Below are 21108 nucleotides of genomic sequence, written 5' to 3' on the forward strand. Positions count from 1 at the left end.
GGATATTTAAGGCCCTCCATGACGCAAGACGCCAAGCAACTGGTGATCAAATGTGAAAAATATAAAAAATATTCTTTGCTTACACACCAAACCGCATAGCCCCTTACGACTATGTTATCACTTTGTCCCTTCACATAATGGGGGACAGACATTGTGGGACCATATCCCAAGGCACCCGACCAAAGAAAATTTCTACTAGAAGCTATTGACTACTTCACCAAGTGGGTGGAAGCTGAGCAACTCGCCTAAATAACAGAAATGGAAGTAATGAAAATTCATATGAAAAAATATCTTTGCCGTTTTGGGCTCTCACGAAAAATAATCTTACACAACGATCGACAGTTCCAAGGCCACATAATACAAGATTGGTGTAAGGGTTTACATATCAAATAAAGGTCTACTTTAGTAGCCCACCCCCAAGCAGAAGTGACCAGCCGAATCCTTATCAAGGAATCAAAAGACACCTAGAGCGAGTCGGGGGAAATTGGACAAATGAATTAACCAGTGTCCTATGAGCATATCGCATAACCCCTAGAGGGTCCACAGGAGAAAACCCCTTCAACATAGTGTACGGGACAGAAGCCATCATCCCTGCAGAGTTAGGGGTACCCTCTTACAGAATTCTCCATTTTCAGAATAAAATAAAAGGAAACTGCTAAGAGAAAATCTGGACCTCATCGAAGAATTGAGAGACAAAGCCTTCATTCGGATTCAAGGGTATAAAAACACTATGATCAACACTCACAATAAGAAAGTAAAAATATGAATCCTCCAAGTAGGTGACTTGGTATTACGAAGGGTAGATGCATCAAAATCAGTAGAAAAAATGGATCTCACTTGGGAAGGGCCTTTCAAGGTCACAACCATAATAGGACGAGGTGCTTAGAAATTGGAAGATACTGAGGACGACCATTGTCACGACCCTGGAACATTCATAACCTCAAGAGGTACTACTCATGATGAAGAATACCCTCATTCTACACCCCACATCATGCAATAAAGTCCTCTTGAAGGACTCTCCCTAAAAAATATCCTCCTGTAGGACATCCTACAATGGGTTTCCTGAAGGACTCCTCTTAAAATTTGTCCTCTCTATGTTTATCCTTCAACTAGCCTTCCCATAAAGGCTCCCCTTACAAAATTTACCCGTGATAGGCATCTTTCTCATCTCCATCTTCAATGGAGGAAAGTAAGCAAAAGAAGTAAATTGTTCCAACTAGAAACCACACTAGATTTTCAAATTTTTTCCCGACAGGCAAGGCCTTCATTCTTTTCTTTGGAAGTCACAGCAACAAAAGTTTCAGACAGACAGACATCGACATCCTTGGAGGTATCTCCCTCCTTTAAATATGTCCAGCAGGGAGGTCAGTGCAATGGACCTCTCCCCAACTTGAAGAGGAGGAAAGACGTCCTGAAATCAATGATCAGGGAAGGACCAAGGGGAGAGGCAAGATAAAAAAAAAAAAAAAAACTCTTCTTCCAGTGTTTCGGGGGGTGGGGGGAAGGCAGGAAGGAGATTCCAGGACAAGGCATGAACACAGAAAAACCAGCTTCCACTCTTTTCAAACGGTAACACTGAGCAAAGATACTGGTAGAAGTGGGAAATTGATGAAAACGAAAAATCATGAAGAAACAGGCAAAAAGTTTGAAAGAGTTGGGGAAGAGGGGATGGGGAAACGAATGCCTGATTTAAACTATGCAGAAAATAAGGTGAAGCAACTAGGGGGAGGAAGGTGGGGACGACTCTTGGGGGAAAGGGTGTAGAGTACAAAGGAAGGAGGAATAAAATACTCCCTTATCAACTGCTCTATCCTCATGACCTTGAGGACAGAGGATCCCCCACTACAGAGGCAAAGGAGAAACCTCCCTTTCCTCTTCTCAAGGGGAAGAATCTTCCCGTTTCTTTCCCCCCTCGGTAGGATCAACTTCCTCCTCGTTGATTAAACAACGGGCCGCCTCGGTTGCTATTCAACTATGAATTCCAAGGATTGATTTATTTGGTTTCGCACTTGCTTAATCCACAATAATTATGTGAACCATCATTGATGTGGTGAACTCAGCCATAACGAGATCAACTACACTTGGATGGCGCAACACTATCCTTTACTTGTTTCTTGCAACTACTACTTCTTTGGATCCAGCGCAACGTGTTACTTGTGTCGTGTTAAGTGCCTCAATTTGACGACTGTATCATTTGGCTAACACTTGACGGGTCATGTTCCCTAGCATTAACCTGCATATAATCAAACAATATCAGTATCATTTCAAGATATGTAAAGAGCAAAATGCATAACGTATAGCATGCAATCTATCTATACGCGTCTATTATGATTGACGGTTCTAGAGTTTGTATTTGGTTTCTCAATTATGTGCTTGCCTAAATAACATCATCTCGTCAATTTAAAGATTGAAGTAGAAGATTCAAACACTTAATTTTTTCACATTGACCGCTAAAAAGAATGTGCTTTTTGACACTATTTAGAACCACGTGATAACCTAATGTATCTATCGCTTCCTCTCTACCATTTTTCTAACCAAAGACGCAATCTTTGTCCCTATCTAGTTATTCTCCACCGATTTCTCCTATATTTTGAAATTTAAGAAAGTGTGAAATCATTGCATTTTTTCTTTGTATACTTCAAATCCAAAATGTATGTGATTTTCTGTGAAACCTTCACATTCTCAACATTCTAACTTGAAAGTAACGGGATTATGAATTTTGAGGCCAGTTTAAAATGTGAACAATGCAAGGTAGTTCGGAGTTGACGCATAAAGGGGAGATAATCCTCCACTGTTTTTGCTAATTTATTCTTAAATTATTCATTATATTAGGATTTATCCAATTTGCTTTTGCAAAATTTTTTGATTGTCGTACATTTAATACTTTTATACAAATTATGAGTCCATTCAAGGTATATATATATATATGTGTGTGTATATTAGTTACTTGTAATAACTAATGAAACCACACAACACAAAAATAATTTTCCTACCCTAGAACATCCGTCCGACGCCCCTCTCCAAGGTTTATTCTTTTTCTCCTTAATTCTTTTCTAGCAAATTGAATTAAGGGATCTCATATTCAGGTGTGGTGTGGATGCGTCTTTAAAGGACTTTAACGTTGAAGTCTCACGTAAACGGCTCAAATGAAGGAGGTTCAAAGTAAATCAATAAAAGAGAATATTTGAAAAACAAATTAGAGAGGAAAAGAATAATGAAACTTTTGATACAAGTTGAGAACTAAGAGCATTGCTCTGATTAATGAAGTGGAGTTGTACTGGAAGCCGAGTGCTCTTTTGGAATGCATAAAAATAGTTCTATTTAAGTATATCATAGATCTATGTCACAAGACTATGATTAGGACATGTAGTAGAGAATAGAAGTAGTAATAAGTGTAACTGGTGTTGCGTCCCATTAAATACTGAAGGAATTGCAATAGGTAATTTTAATACAAAAAAGTCTAAACAAAGGCCTTTTCCACTGAAGACCAAAAGTACTACAAACAAAGTATAATGGATGTCGATGTCCCGGAAAAGAAACCACAAGGCTCTTGTGTGTGTCATGAAAGCTAGTGTGTTATTGTGAAGCAAGTTGACGACTGTATCATTTGGGATCATCTTCACTGGTATTACCCTGCACGTAATCAACAATATCAGTGCCATTTAAAAGTATGTTAAGAGCAAAATGCAATGTGCTCTATACACGTCTATACACGTCTATTACGATTGATGGCTCTAGAGTTTGTATTTGGTTTTTCGATAATGTGCTTGCCAAAATAACATCATCTCGTTAAAAACTGTGCAGGAATTTAAAGATTGAAGTAGGAGATACACTCAATTGTTTCGCATTGACCGCTAAAAAGAATGTGCTTTTTGACACTAATTAGAACCACATGATAACCTAATGTATCTATCGCTTCCTCTCTACCATTTTTCTAACCAAGGCGCAACCTTTGTCCCTATCGAGTTATTCTTCACCGATTTTTTTTCCATATTTTAGAATTCAAGAAAGGGTGAAACCATTGCATTTTTTCTTTGTATACTTCAAATCCAAAAGTGTATATGATTTCTATGAAACCTTCACATTCTCAACATTCTAACTTGGAAATAATGGGATTACGAATTCTGAGGCCAGTTTAAAATGTGAAGAATGCAAGGTAGTTCGGAGTTGATGCCTAAAGGGGAGATTAATCCTCCACCATTTTTGTTAATTTATTCTCAGATTATTCATTATGTTAGGTTTTATCCAATTTGCTTTTTCAAAACCTTTTGATTGTCATACATTTAAGACTTTTGTACAAATTGTACAGAAACACCATATTTGTCCATATCAACATCCGAACTTTGTAGGTGTATCATAGAAAAATTTGTCAAAAAATCACTACTACGCAACCACAAATTAGTTTATTTTTGAACTTCAGAAATTAAATATCATACACTACACGGTAAAACGGTTGTCTAGATGCCATCTCATTGTTTATTTTTAAATTACTTGTACACCTATCATGTTAAAAGATTTGTTACCACATTTTGGCAAGTAGCAATATAGTTAATGCATGTATTTCTTTAAGTATTATCAATTCACTTATTTATCACAACAAAGCTAATTATACACTTTTTTGGAAGTCTAAAGAAAAAATTATCCATTTGTTCAAAAGTAATAAATCGAATGCACTTCAAACTTCAAAGTGTTCCCAAGAATACAAAAACTTCTTTAAATGACAATCAAAATCAATTAATGATTTTCTTTGAAAATAAAAACATGTGACTTTTTTAGGCACTTATCCACAAAAAAAAGGAAATGAAATACATCTATATACTTGTTAAAACTGACCAAAATGTTCAAACTTTGTAAATTTTTCTTAGAGAAATTGGTGCATTCCATACTGATTTTGAAAACATGAGTTGATAAAGCACTTGACAAGAGAAAACAAATCTTAGTAAAAGAATAAAAAAGAAAACATTTTCTTTAGAAATATACTATGGTTAATTACTCAATAAAACTAAAAAAATTCTCATATCTAGTACTAATTTGTTCATTAAAAAACATTTATCAAACGTTTGAGATTACGTATATTCACAAAATTCATGAAATCTTCTTAAAAAAAATTGATTGGCATCTAGACAACCGGTCTACACTTTAGCATAGTATTTAATTTCCCAAAGTCCACAAAATAAAATAACTCATGGTTGGATAATATAGATTTTTCGATATTTTTCAGTGGTACACCTGCAAACATAAGATGTTAACACGAACCAACATGATTTCTGTAAATTCATACAATAATTTTAAATGTATAACAACAAAAAGTTTCAAAACAAGCTCATGAAGAAAACCCAACACAACGAATTAACCAAGAATAAATTTACAAAAAAGAGGGAGATTTGTTCTCCAATTTAGGTCTCAACTCTATACTTGCACCATTCACATTTCAACTGCCCCAAACATTCACAATCCTATTCTTTCCGAGTTAAAATGATGGTCACGTGAGTTTTTCAAAGAAATCAGCGCACAAAATTTGGATTTGAAGTTTACAAAGCATAAATTCAATGGTTTCAGCCTCCTTGATTTCAAAATATGGGAGAAAAGTCGGCAAGAAAAAACTGATAAGGACATTGGTCTCTTTTTGGTTAGAAATTTGAAGAGAGGAATATGAAGATACATAAGTTAACATTAGGTTCTAAAATATCATCAAAAAGCATACTTTTAGCGGTCAAAATGTGTCCCAATTGAGTGTTTTAAATCCTATTCAACCCTTTTGATTCCCACACAGTTTTTAACAATATGACGTGTTCCGGTAACACAGAATTTGCAAAACCAAATTCAAACTGTAGCGCCTTCAACCTTTAATAAACGAGTACACATAACCTATAATACTAACTAATGCGCTTCACTTATAGAATCAAATATATGCATGCTACATGTTTGATTGCATAATACATACTTTCTGAATTTTCTAATGATGGCTCGTCATATCTAACTGATGCTTTTTGGGACTTGAAACATGCTAGACAATTCACAAGTTTAATGGCACTAGTAAGACATAGACAATGACAATATTGCTAACAATAAGCTTGCAAATAAAATAATTGCTAATAAATAATATGACATCACAATTCAATCAGCCCTTTCTCCTTGTACTTTGCATTAAGAGAGAACTACGAATAAACCAAGACATAGAAGAAAACGAGAAATTTTGAGATGAGATCAAATTGGAGTAGCAGAGAGTTTATAGCTGGCACTTAAATTTCAGTGAATAACATATATGCATTACGACAGGAGATAGGAGAAATTGACTGGAAAAAGATAATAGCAGTTAAGACAAAGTAGTAACTTACTGCTCTTCCCGATCAAAGCCAAACCTTTTCCAAACCAAAGTTGTAGCAAAGGAGAAAACATCACTAACCTCTCTTACCAATTCAAGGCCAATAGTCTGATTAAGAGAGAACTACGAAATCAAAATTGCAGTCTGATTAAGGCCAAAGTTGCAGTCTCAAGTTTGGTTTCAACTATCAACCACCGAATGGGAATCCACTGTGAAAGCATACAAATGTGATTAAATCCCATTACAAGAAGGGAAGGACCACCAAATCAAAATCAAAAAGACAAAAGAAAGACTAGATGAAATTATTTTTCGTATTTGAAGAGTCGAGATATACATGCATTTTTGGTGAAAATTTACAGAAAAAATCTACTAATTTCTACCAGCTGAAATTTGATCAAAAGGTGAAGGTCGAAAGTTCAATTGCAGCAGTTTTTTGGGGTCAAACTCTGAACATAATTGTTGACTGTTGTACAATATCGGATGTCCAAATGCAAGAACATTTGAGAACATAGAAACGAGAACCCCCGAAACAACTGTGTTCCTCCGTAAAATTAAACAAGGTGGTACAAACAAAAATAATTGAGGACAATCGACCAACACATCACACAAAGATCCTAAACCCTGTTCAAATATTGTATCTCAAAACTACGATAAACAATTATGAAGCCCCAACTTTACAGAGACGCTCAGCAAAAGGACATGAGAATAAAATCTAAATATCCCTCGAGATGGAGAGCAAAGAAACATGGAAGGAAGTCTACAAAAATCAAGAGTGTTGAGTTTCTTTTTCCTCCTTTTTCTCTTCATGCCATAACTTATAGAAGGTCAAAAGCAGAATATATAGACAACAAAAGCATTTTATCCATTCTAGTGACCAAAAGCATAGAAGCACCAACAGATTATAGTCATATGAAAAAACAACCATACCCAAAGGGAAGAGCCCTCCAAAATCTCCAATTCGGGGAGCCATCTTGGCTGTTCTCCTCATCAATGTCTACACCGGCATCCTTGTTTGCAACTCCCTCAACCCTTGTCTCGCACAACAGCTTCGAACCAGGTTTTGCCACTGCTGCTCCACTCCACATTGAAAGTGCAACACTGTCTTTTTTTGACTCTTGCAATTCCTGGAAAAATGGCAACAATTCTTTGGTTAAAATTATCCTCATGAATCTTGGGTAAAGCCGGATTGAACAAATTTGTGGTACAATGGAATACTTTTGTGAACTCATGCTTATTGAAGTAATTATAAGAGAGCCCTTGGAACAAATGGCCGAAACCTTCCAAGAAAAAAATCAAGAATATACAAAAGACCGTGTAATCTAAGTCGGTGATCTTTAAGAATTATTCAAATTAAATATTTCATAAACCATTGATGTAAGAAATTAAACGAACTCGTTTGATTTGAGTTGATGAATTTCAAGAATTACCTGAAGAGATAAGAGACGCAGGCCAAATGGTGGTCGGCACACGAGATTGGCGGTCGCAGGACGAGAACGGCGGACGGCGGAGGTGGCTGCCTAAGAAGACGACTGATGCCGCTGTTACAGTAGAAGTAGCGGTTGGGGGAGGAGAGGAGGGGCTGCCTTGAGAAGGTGAGGAGTGCCTTTTAGTATGAGGTGGCAACGGTATGAAATTCTAACGGTAACAATTTTTTTTTCTTTTTTGATCTAAAATAACAAAATTAACCTTCTTGCTTGGAAATTTAAATTGTTATCCAATTGAAAAAATAGATATTGAATATACATATTTTTTTGTACTTAAACAAACAATAAAGAATATGATATTAATTAGAATTTTTTGTACAAATATTAATATTTTTTATTGTGTAAATTAAAAAACTTGTTAGATAATATAGATCAGATTCTTTTTGATAAATTCAATATTTTTAATTCTTTATCCAAAAGCCGTTGGATAATATTGCTAAAATCTCTTTTGGATGAAATTTAATGATTTTTTATTTTAATATAAAAAATACAGTATATTCTATTTGGCATAATAAAATTTATTTAGGTTGACCACATTTACGGATGCGTGACGCTTAAGTGGATAGTTTCAATGATTCATTTTATTATCTCTAGATTAAAAATTTTAACCGATCATATCTAACAATCGTGTGAATTATAGTAGTCGAATGATATATTATAAAATATAAATTAATATATTAAAATCATAAAATAATGAAATCTAAATTACAAAAATCCTCAAAATGATGGTAAAGTGAATATTTGGGTTATGAATAAAATAATTTTTTTTTGGATAAATACAAAGAACAGTGAACTATTTGCTACGTGTGCTACTATAACTAAATACTAACTAAATTTTATTTTCAATAAATAGTTATCATTCATTTCTTACTGCAATATATAATTAAAAATCTCATATTTTAATTTTAGATGATATTAAAATATGATATTTTAGTTTATATTATCCAAAGTTAAACTTAATCAATAAGTTAGTACATTCTCATGAACTTTTTTGTATATAAATATTTAATGTAATTCTTATAAATTTTTACCATTTTAATTTCAACATCCACTACGACAAAATGCTTATATTTCAAAATTTTCACCACATATTATAATTGTTAGTCAATATACCATATTTTAATTTTGGATGATATTAAAGTATGGTATTTTGCTTTATTTTATCTAAAAACAAGCTTAACCAACAATTAGTATATTTTGATATATTTTTTTAATAAATATTTAATATAATGCGTATGAAATTTTATCGCTATAATTTCAATATCCACTAAAACAAAAATTCATTTATCCACTATGTATTAGAATTATGTCAATCTCTTATATTTTAGGTTTAGATGATATTAAAATATGGTATGTTAGTTTATATTATCTCAAAACAACGAGCTTAATGAACAATTCAGTTTTTGATATTTTTTTTATAAATAACTATTTAATATAATCCCTTTGATTTCAATATCCACTACAACAAAATACATTTATTTCAAAATTCACCATATATAAGAATTGTTAGTCAATATGTCATAGTTTAGTTTTAGATGATATTAAAAATATGGTATTTTGGTTTATATTATCTGAAAATAAACTTAACTACAATGTATTACGTTTTGATAAATTTTTTTGCAAATAGATGTTTAATATAGTGTATATAAATTTTACTATTATATTTAATATCCACTATAACAAAATATATTTGTTATTAGTTATCTTAACCCTATAATACTTATAAATAAATGATGGGTATGGCCCAGCATAATTAGGCCAAAAAACGAAATAAGAAGCCCAGACGCCTCACCTTCGTATGCCCATGACGAGGAAAGAAACCCAGGTTACATGGCCAAACACGCTCGGTCCAAACACTTGTAGCTGGCCCAATCCTCATATACATGGTGATCCTTGAAGCCTGGGTGGCAGATATATTAGCCCTCCACATAGCCCCCCCCCCCCCTATTGACATGGAATGTGCGTGGCAGGAAGACCTCCCCCAAGAACTCGGACTCTAACACACAGCAGACTCCTTGCGGTCTAGGAGTCATTCTCTGTCTCGGACTCTCTCCCTTACCTAAATAATGGTTCCAACAATATAATCCCTAAAAATAGAACTTGATCATATCTTATCTCAACTAATGCTACCCATTCACCGCAAGAATATGGAGCACGGTCGGTTCCCTGGTGAGGGGGGATACCTTCAAGAGACAGAACATTGGTTATCACTCTGCTATCATTCTCTGGCATTGACAAAATGCGATTTATTTATCTTTTCCAGCATTACGTTTCATTTCATTAACATTTTTTTATCACTTTGAACTATTGTTCTTCAGATCCAATACTAATTTGGACGCTAGAGTGCTAACATTTTATTTTGCAAGTTCTCTTTCTTAAAAGTTTTCGCTCCGTTTGTCCAATCTCGCTATCAAGACCCAAAGACTTGGGCTGGTGCTGAAATCGCATGCATCAATTGGTGCCATCTGTGGAAAATTGAGTTAAAGACGTGAATTGCCATGGAAACCCCTAGTAATACCGCAATAAGCAAAAGACTATGGAGACACCCGACAACACTCAGCCTCTCTAGGTCGTTGCAGGAACCTCCCTAACGCCAGTAGGAGGGTCCGGCCCCTATATTCCAGCTTCTATGATGCCTCTTAGGGTGAACCATTAGTCAATCCCCCAAAACGGAGTATTTCCTCACTCACCGCATCAGGGGAACTCTCCTTAGTCTTGCTGGGCGCTACACAACAGGCTGTCGCAACAACCTTACGAGAACAAATAGTGATATTGGTTCCTAATTGCCCAGCCTCTGCGCTGGAAACAGGCGCCCTTCAAGAAGAGACAGAAAGAATTCCTTTGGGAGAATACATAGTCGGGACAGGAGCGCCTTCCTCCGGGGTACAGAGGCTCCCTGAAGCAAATCTGTCAGAGTTCCTTCGCAATGGCTGGCCCATTTAGAATGCTTCCAGAAAGACCTCCAAGATGTCCAACACCAAATAGTAGGAGTTCCAGGAGAAGAATTACAGAGTATCCCCTTAACAAATTTTGTGATGACCAACGAACTCCCTACCAACTGCCGTACTCCTGCTATCACCAAGTATGATGAATCGACCGACCCCTAGGAACACCTTTTACGCTTTGAGAATGCAGCCCTGCTGCACATCCATGCCTGGATGTGAACTTCTAATCATGATGGATGCCTCGCAAGGGTTCCATCAGATAATGCTGGTTCTTGAAGACCGAAAAAGAGTGAGCTTTATTACTTCTGTCGGACCTTATACTATATAGCCATGTCGTTTGGTCTGAAAATGCCGGAGCCACCTAACAATGCTTGGTGGAAAAAATATTATGCCCCCAACTTGAAAGGAACATGGAAATCTACGTAGACGACATGCTTTGAAAGACAGAGAAACACAAGACCATGTAGCGGACCTAGAGGAAACATTCATTGTCTTAAGAAAGCATTGACTGAAACTCAATTCTAGAAAATGTGCATTTAGAGTGAAGAGATGACGTTTCTTGGGATTCATGGTTACCCAGAGAGGAATGGAAGTCGACCTCATCAAGATCAAGGTAATTTTAGATATGAAAGTCCCCTCCAACATCAATAAAGTGCAAAGGTTGACAGGAATGATAGCATCACCATGCCAAATCATCTCTACATGAGCAGAAAAAAGCATGCCCTTCTTCAAAATACTTCGAAAAGCGAAAGACTTGAAGTGGGATGATTCCTGCCAAAATTCAGATTCAAGGCCTCGAACAATGAGGTTGAATACAAAGCATTGTTGTCGAGACTTAAGGCCCGAGCATCCCGTCTCCTGTTGTAGAGAGGGGTCCTCTATAAGAAGTCTTTCACACATCATTTGCTTAAATGTCTATCTCAACTCAAAGGGATCCATGTCCTGAAAGAAATAAATTGTGGCTGCAGAGCACATACGGATACTTGGATGCTTGCCAATAAAGCACTGCGAGCGGGATATTTAAGGCCCTCCATGACGCAAGACGCCAAGCAACTGGTGATCAAATGTGAAAAATATCGAAAATATTCTTTGCTTACACACCAAACCGCATAGCCCCTTACGACTATGTTATCACTTTGTCCCTTCACATAATGGGGGACAGACATTGTGGGACCATATCCCAAGGCACCCGACCAAAGAAAATTTCTACTAGAAGCTATTGACTACTTCACCAAGTGGGTGGAAGCTGAGCAACTCGCCTAAATAACAGAAATGGAAGTAATGAAAATTCATATGAAAAAATATCTTTGCTGTTTTGGGCTCTCACAAAAAATAATCTTACACAACGATCGACAGTTCCAAGGCCACATAATACAAGAATGGTGTAAGGGTTTACATATCAAATAAAGGTCTACTTCAGTAGCCCACCCCCAAGCAGAAGTGACCAGCCGAATCCTTATCAAGGAATCAAAAGACACCTAGAGCGAGTCGGGGGAAATTGGACAAATGAATTAACCAGTGTCCTATGAGCATATCGCATAACCCCTAGAGGGTCCACAGGAGAAAACCCCTTCACCATAGTGTACGGAACAGAAGCCATCATCCCTGCAGAGTTAGGGGTGCCCTCTTACAGAATTCTCCATTTTCAGAATAAAATAACAGGAAACTGCTAAGAGAAAATCTTGACCTCATCGAAGAATTGAGAGACAAAGCCTTCATTCGGATTCAAGGGTATAAAAACACTATGACCAACACTCACAATAAGAAAGTAAAAATATGAATCCTCCAAGTAGGTGACTTGGTATTACGAAGGGTAGATGCATCAAAATCAGTAGAAAAAATGGATCTCACTTGGGAAGGGCCTTTCAAGGTCACAACCATAATAGGACGAGGTGCTTAGAAATTGGAAGATACTGAGGACGACCATTGTCACGACCCTGGAACATTCATAACCTCAAGAGGTACTACTCATGATGAAGAATACCCTCATTCTACACCCCACATCATGCAATAAAGTCCTCTTGAAGGACTCTCCCTAAAAAATATCCTCCTGTAGGACATCCTACAATGGGTTTCCTGAAGGACTCCTCTTAAAATTTGTCCTCTCTATGTTTATCATTCAACTAGCCTTCCCATAAAGGCTCCCCTTACTAAATTTACCCGTGATAGGCATCTTTCTCATCTCCATCTTCAATGGAGGAAAGTAAGCAAAAGAAGTAAATTGTTCCAACTAGAAACCACACTAGATTTTCAAATTTTTTCCCTACAGGCAAGGCCTTCATTCTTTTCTTTGGAAGTCACAACAACAAAAGTTTCAGACAGACAGACATCGACATCCTTGGAGGTATCTCCCTCCTTTAAATATGTCCAGCAGGGAGGTCAGTGCAATGGACCTCTCCCCAACTTGAAGAGGAGGAAGGACGTCTTGAAATCAATGATCAGGGAAGGACCAAGGGGAGAGGCAAGATAAAAAAAAAAAAAAAAAAAAAAAACTCTTCTTCCAGTGTTTCGGGGGGTAGGGGGAAGGCAGGAAGGAGATTCCAGGACGAGGCATGAACACAGAAAAACCAGCTTCCACTCTTTTCAAACGGTAACACTGAGCAAAGATACTGGTAGAAGTGGGAAATTGATGAAAACGAAAAATCATGAAGAAACAGGCAAAAAGTTTGAAGGAGTTGGGGAAGAGGGGATGGGGAAACGAATGCCTGATTTAAACTATGCAGAAAATAAGGTGAAGCAACTAGGGGGAGGAAGGTGGGGACGACTCTTGGGGGAAAGGGTGTAGAGTACAAAGGAAGGAGGAATAAAATACTCCCTTATCAACTGCTCTATCCTCATGACCTTGAGGACAGAGGATCCCCCACTACAGAGGCAAAGGAGAAACCTCCCTTTCCTCTTCTCAAGGGGAAGAATCTTCCCGTTTCTTTCCCCCCTCGGTAGGATCAACTTCCTCCTCGTTGATTAAACAACGGGCCGCCTCGGTTGCTATTCAACTATGAATTCCAAGGATTGATTTATTTGGTTTCGCACTTGCTTAATCCACAATAATTATGTGAACCATCATTGATGTGGTGAACTCAGCCATAACGAGATCAACTACACTTGGATGGCGCAACACTATCCTTTACTTGTTTCTTGCAACTACTACTTCTTTGGATCCAGCGCAACGTGTTACTTGTGTCGTGTTAAGTGCCTCAATTTGACGACTGTATCATTTGGCTAACACTTGACGGGTCATGTTCCCTAGCATTAACCTGCATATAATCAAACAATATCAGTATCATTTCAAGATATGTAAAGAGCAAAATGCATAACGTATAGCATGCAATCTATCCATACGCGTCTATTATGATTGACGGTTCTAGAGTTTGTATTTGGTTTCTCAATTATGTGCTTGCCTAAATAACATCATCTCGTCAATTTAAAGATTGAAGTAGAAGATTCAAACACTTAATTTTTTCACATTGACCGCTAAAAAGAATGTGCTTTTTGACACTATTTAGAACCACGTGATAACCTAATGTATCTATCGCTTCCTCTCTACCATTTTTCTAACCAAAGACGCAATCTTTGTCCCTATCTAGTTATTCTCCACCGATTTCTCCTATATTTTGAAATTTAAGAAAGTGTGAAATCATTGCATTTTTTCTTTGTATACTTCAAATCCAAAATGTATGTGATTTTCTGTGAAACCTTCACATTCTCAACATTCTAACTTGAAAGTAACGGGATTATGAATTTTGAGGCCAGTTTAAAATGTGAACAATGCAAGGTAGTTCGGAGTTGACGCATAAAGGGGAGATAATCCTCCACTGTTTTTGCTAATTTATTCTTAAATTATTCATTATATTAGGATTTATCCAATTTGCTTTTGCAAAATTTTTTGATTGTCGTACATTTAATACTTTTATACAAATTATGAGTCCATTCAAGGTATATATATATATATATATATGTGTGTGTATATTAGTTACTTGTAATAACTAATGAAACCACACAACACAAAAATAATTTTCCTACCCTAGAACATCCGTCCGACGCCCCTCTCCAAGGTTTATTCTTTTTCTCCTTAATTCTTTTCTAGCAAATTGAATTAAGGGATCTCATATTCAGGTGTGGTGTGGATGCGTCTTTAAAGGACTTTAACGTTGAAGTCTCACGTAAACGGCTCAAATGAAGGAGGTTCAAAGTAAATCAATCAAAGGCAATTCTTGATTTACGTTTCTTGCACTTCTCATTTTTAATTTTACCATAAGCACCGTTTAATTTTATTGTTGTTGTAATTAACTATATCAAACGCGCCGCAACTCCAAGGGTACACCACTTGGAATCATGGTATTATTATGTTCGGCTTTTAATTTACGTAATTTTATTTACCGCTTCCAATTGCGCATTCTCGGATCGATTCACTCGCATTTTCATTGCTTTTAGATTGGAGCTGTAGCAGATGTGACTGGTATCAGCAACGATGATGCAACATATCTGTATGCATTCTAAGGAATTATACAATTTACATTGCGGCAACTCAGTCCATTTTCGATTTCTCTCCTTAAGAGTATATCTGCACCCTCTAATTGAATGTATTGAAGAGGTTCGTAATCTGAAACCTCTAGGTTCTGGTTTTAAATAGCAAAATTACGAGCGTTGCTTATGAGAATATTTGAAAAACAAATTAGAGAGGAAAAGAATAATGAAACTTTTGATACAAGTTGAGAACTAAGAGCATTGCTCTGATTAATGAAGTGGAGTTGTACTGGAAGCCGAGTGCTCTTTTGGAATGCATAAAAATAGTTCTATTTAAGTATATCATAGATCTATGTCACAAGACTATGATTAGGACATGTAGTAGAGAATAGAAGTAGTAATAAGTGTAACTGGTGTTGCGTCCCATTAAATACTGAAGGAATTGCAATAGGTAATTTTAATACAAAAAAGTCTAAACAAAGGCCTTTTCCACTGAAGACCAAAAGTACTACAAACAAAGTATAATGGATGTCGATGTCCCGGAAAAGAAACCACAAGGCTCTTGTGTGTGTCATGAAAGCTAGTGTGTTATTGTGAAGCAAGTTGACGACTGTATCATTTGGGATCATCTTCACTGGTATTACCCTGCACGTAATCAACAATATCAGTGCCATTTAAAAGTATGTTAAGAGCAAAATGCAATGTATCTATCTATACACGTCTATTACGATTGATGGCTCTAGAGTTTGTATTTGGTTTTTCGATAATGTGCTTGCCAAAATAACACCATCTCGTTAAAAACTGTGCAGGAATTTAAAGATTGAAGTAGGAGATTCAAACACTCAATTGTTTCGCATTGACCGCTAAAAAGAATGTGCTTTTTGACACTAATTAGAACCACATGATAACCTAATGTATCTATCGCTTCCTCTCTACCATTTTTCTAACCAAGGCGCAACCTTTGTCCCTATCGAGTTATTCTTCACCGATTTTTTTTCCATATTTTAGAATTCAAGAAAGGGTGAAACCATTGCATTTTTTCTTTGTATACTTCAAATCCAAAAGTGTATATGATTTCTATGAAACCTTCACATTCTCAACATTCTAACTTGGAAATAATGGGATTACGAATTCTGAGGCCAGTTTAAAATGTGAAGAATGCAAGGTAGTTCGGAGTTGATGCCTAAAGGGGAGATTAATCCTCCACCATTTTTGTTAATTTATTCTCAGATTATTCATTATGTTAGGTTTTATCCAATTTGCTTTTTCAAAACCTTTTGATTGTCATACATTTAAGACTTTTGTACAAATTGTACAGAAACACCATATTTGTCCATATCAACATCCGAACTTTGTAGGTGTATCATAGAAAAATTTGTCAAAAAATCACTACTACGCAACCACAAATTAGTTTATTTTTGAACTTCAGAAATTAAATATCATACACTACACGGTAAAACGGTTGTCTAGATGCCATCTCATTGTTTATTTTTAAATTACTTGTACACCTATCATGTTAAAAGATTTGTTACCACATTTTGGCAAGTAGCAATATAGTTAATGCATGTATTTCTTTAAGTATTATCAATTCACTTATTTATCACAACAAAGCTAATTATACACTTTTTTGGAAGTCTAAAGAAAAAATTATCCATTTGTTCAAAAGTAATAAATCGAATGCACTTCAAACTTCAAAGTGTTCCCAAGAATACAAAAACTTCTTTAAATGACAATCAAAATCAATTAATGATTTTCTTTGAAAATAAAAACATGTGACTTTTTTAGGCACTTATCCACAAAAAAAAGGAAATGAAATACATCTATATACTTGTTAAAACTGACCAAAATGTTCAAACTTTGTAAATTTTTCTTAGAGAAATTGGTGCATTCCATACTGATTTTGAAAACATGAGTTGATAAAGCACTTGACAAGAGAAAACAAATCTTAGTAAAAGAATAAAAAAGAAAACATTTTCTTTAGAAATATACTATGGTTAATTACTCAATAAAACTAAAAAAATTCTCATATCTAGTACTAATTTGTTCATTAAAAAACATTTATCAAACGTTTGAGATTACGTATATTCACAAAATTCATGAAATCTTCTTAAAAAAAATTGATTGGCATCTAGACAACCGGTCTACACTTTAGCATAGTATTTAATTTCCCAAAGTCCACAAAATAAAATAACTCATGGTTGGATAATATAGATTTTTCGATATTTTTCAGTGGTACACCTGCAAACATAAGATGTTAACACGAACCAACATGATTTCTGTAAATTCATACAATAATTTTAAATGTATAACAACAAAAAGTTTCAAAACAAGCTCATGAAGAAAACCCAACACAACGAATTAACCAAGAATAAATTTACAAAAAAGAGGGAGATTTGTTCTCCAATTTAGGTCTCAACTCTATACTTGCACCATTCACATTTCAACTGCCCCAAACATTCACAATCCTATTCTTTCCGAGTTAAAATGATGGTCACGTGAGTTTTTCAAAGAAATCAGCGCACAAAATTTGGATTTGAAGTTTACAAAGCATAAATTCAATGGTTTCAGCCTCCTTGATTTCAAAATATGGGAGAAAAGTCGGCAAGAAAAAACTGATAAGGACATTGGTCTCTTTTTGGTTAGAAATTTGAAGAGAGGAATATGAAGATACATAAGTTAACATTAGGTTCTAAAATATCATCAAAAAGCATACTTTTAGCGGTCAAAATGTGTCCCAATTGAGTGTTTTAAATCCTATTCAACCCTTTTGATTCCCACACAGTTTTTAACAATATGACGTGTTCCGGTAACACAGAATTTGCAAAACCAAATTCAAACTGTAGCGCCTTCAACCTTTAATAAACGAGTACACATAACCTATAATACTAACTAATGCGCTTCACTTATAGAATCAAATATATGCATGCTACATGTTTGATTGCATAATACATACTTTCTGAATTTTCTAATGATGGCTCGTCATATCTAACTGATGCTTTTTGGGACTTGAAACATGCTAGACAATTCACAAGTTTAATGGCACTAGTAAGACATAGACAATGACAATATTGCTAACAATAAGCTTGCAAATAAAATAATTGCTAATAAATAATATGACATCACAATTCAATCAGCCCTTTCTCCTTGTACTTTGCATTAAGAGAGAACTACGAATAAACCAAGACATAGAAGAAAACGAGAAATTTTGAGATGAGATCAAATTGGAGTAGCAGAGAGTTTATAGCTGGCACTTAAATTTCAGTGAATAACATATATGCATTACGACAGGAGATAGGAGAAATTGACTGGAAAAAGATAATAGCAGTTAAGACAAAGTAGTAACTTACTGCTCTTCCCGATCAAAGCCAAACCTTTTCCAAACCAAAGTTGTAGCAAAGGAGAAAACATCACTAACCTCTCTTACCAATTCAAGGCCAATAGTCTGATTAAGAGAGAACTACGAAATCAAAATTGCAGTCTGATTAAGGCCAAAGTTGCAGTCTCAAGTTTGGTTTCAACTATCAACCACCGAATGGGAATCCACTGTGAAAGCATACAAATGTGATTAAATCCCATTACAAGAAGGGAAGGACCACCAAATCAAAATCAAAAAGACAAAAGAAAGACTAGATGAAATTATTTTTCGTATTTGAAGAGTCGAGATATACATGCATTTTTGGTGAAAATTTACAGAAAAAATCTACTAATTTCTACCAGCTGAAATTTGATCAAAAGGTGAAGGTCGAAAGTTCAATTGCAGCAGTTTTTTGGGGTCAAACTCTGAACATAATTGTTGACTGTTGTACAATATCGGATGTCCAAATGCAAGAACATTTGAGAACATAGAAACGAGAACCCCCGAAACAACTGTGTTCCTCCGTAAAATTAAACAAGGTGGTACAAACAAAAATAATTGAGGACAATCGACCAACACATCACACAAAGATCCTAAACCCTGTTCAAATATTGTATCTCAAAACTACGATAAACAATTATGAAGCCCCAACTTTACAGAGACGCTCAGCAAAAGGACATGAGAATAAAATCTAAATATCCCTCGAGATGGAGAGCAAAGAAACATGGAAGGAAGTCTACAAAAATCAAGAGTGTTGAGTTTCTTTTTCCTCCTTTTTCTCTTCATGCCATAACTTATAGAAGGTCAAAAGCAGAATATATAGACAACAAAAGCATTTTATCCATTCTAGTGACCAAAAGCATAGAAGCACCAACAGATTATAGTCATATGAAAAAACAACCATACCCAAAGGGAAGAGCCCTCCAAAATCTCCAATTCGGGGAGCCATCTTGGCTGTTCTCCTCATCAATGTCTACACCGGCATCCTTGTTTGCAACTCCCTCAACCCTTGTCTCGCACAACAGCTTCGAACCAGGTTTTGCCACTGCTGCTCCACTCCACATTGAAAGTGCAACACTGTCTTTTTTTGACTCTTGCAATTCCTGGAAAAATGGCAACAATTCTTTGGTTAAAATTATCCTCATGAATCTTGGGTAAAGCCGGATTGAACAAATTTGTGGTACAATGGAATACTTTTGTGAACTCATGCTTATTGAAGTAATTATAAGAGAGCCCTTGGAACAATTGGCCGAAACCTTCCAAGAAAAAAATCAAGAATATACAAAAGACCGTGTAATCTAAGTCGGTGATCTTTAAGAATTATTCAAATTAAATATTTCATAAACCATTGATGTAAGAAATTAAACGAACTCGTTTGATTTGAGTTGATGAATTTCAAGAATTACCTGAAGAGATAAGAGACGGAGGCCAAATGGTGGTCGGCACACGAGATTGGCGGTCGCAGGACGAGAACGGCGGACGGCGGAGGTGGCTGCCTAAGAAGACGACTGATGCCGCTGTTACAGTAGAAGTAGCGGTTGGGGGAGGAGAGGAGGGGCTGCCTTGAGAAGGTGAGGAGTGCCTTTTAGTATGAGGTGGCAACGGTATGAAATTCTAACGGTAACAATTTTTTTTTCTTTTTTGATCTAAAATAACAAAATTAACCTTCTTGCTTGGAAATTTAAATTGTTATCCAATTGAAAAAATAGATATTGAATATACATATTTTTTTGTACTTAAACAAACAATAAAGAATATGATATTAATTAGAATTTTTTGTACAAATATTAATATTTTTTATTGTGTATCTTAAAAAACTTGTTAGATAATATAGATCAGATTCTTTTTGATAAATTCAATATTTTTAATTCTTTATCCAAAAGCCGTTAGATAATATTGCTAAAATCTCTTTTGGATGAAATTTAATGATTTTTTATTTTAATATAAAAAATACAGTATATTCTATTTGGCATAATAAAATTTATTTAGGTTGACCACATTTACGGATGCGTGACGCTTAAGTGGATAGTTTCAATGATTCATTTTATTATCTCTAGATTAAAAATTTTAATTGATCATATCTAACAATCGTGTGAATTATAGTAGTCGAATGATATATTATAAAATATAAATTAATATATTAAAATCATAAAATAATGAAATCTAAATTACAAAAATCCTCAAAATGATGGTAAAGTGAATATTTGGGTTATGAATAAAATAATTTTTTTTTGGATAAATACAAAGAACAGTGAACTATTTGCTACGTGTGCTACTATAACTAAATACTAACTAAATTTTATTTTCAATAAATAGTTATCATTCATTTCTTACTGCAATATATAATTAAAAATCTCATATTTTAATTTTAGATGATATTAAAATATGATATTTTAGTTTATATTATCCAAAGTTAAACTTAATCAATAAGTTAGTACATTCTCATGAACTTTTTTGTATATAAATATTTAATGTAATTCTTATAAATTTTTACCATTTTAATTTCAACATCCACTACGACAAAATGCTTATATT

The 21108-nt window shown here is 35.2% G+C and overlaps 2 long non-coding RNA genes across 2 annotated transcripts; both read right to left on the reverse strand.

Annotated features, from left to right (window-relative positions):
- Positions 1-3389: 3389 nt before the first annotated feature.
- LOC148785131 (uncharacterized) lies at positions 3390-7948 on the reverse strand. Its single transcript, XR_016062745.1, has 4 exons — positions 7753-7948; positions 7253-7449; positions 6407-6534; positions 3390-3633 (listed from the first exon to the last, which is right to left on the reverse strand). It is a non-coding gene; the product is annotated as an uncharacterized LOC148785131 (long non-coding RNA).
- A 7671-nt stretch (positions 7949-15619) lies between these two features.
- LOC148785132 (uncharacterized) lies at positions 15620-20171 on the reverse strand. The gene is made up of 4 exons (XR_016062738.1): positions 19980-20171; positions 19480-19676; positions 18634-18761; positions 15620-15863 (listed from the first exon to the last, which is right to left on the reverse strand). It is a non-coding gene; the product is annotated as an uncharacterized LOC148785132 (long non-coding RNA).
- Positions 20172-21108: the final 937 nt, after the last annotated feature.

This window comes from Sesamum indicum, linkage group LG11 (assembly GCF_026168435.1).
Source record: "Sesamum indicum cultivar Baizhima isolate 11 linkage group LG11, ASM2616843v1, whole genome shotgun sequence".
In the NCBI taxonomy this organism is placed as follows: domain Eukaryota; kingdom Viridiplantae; phylum Streptophyta; class Magnoliopsida; order Lamiales; family Pedaliaceae; genus Sesamum; species Sesamum indicum.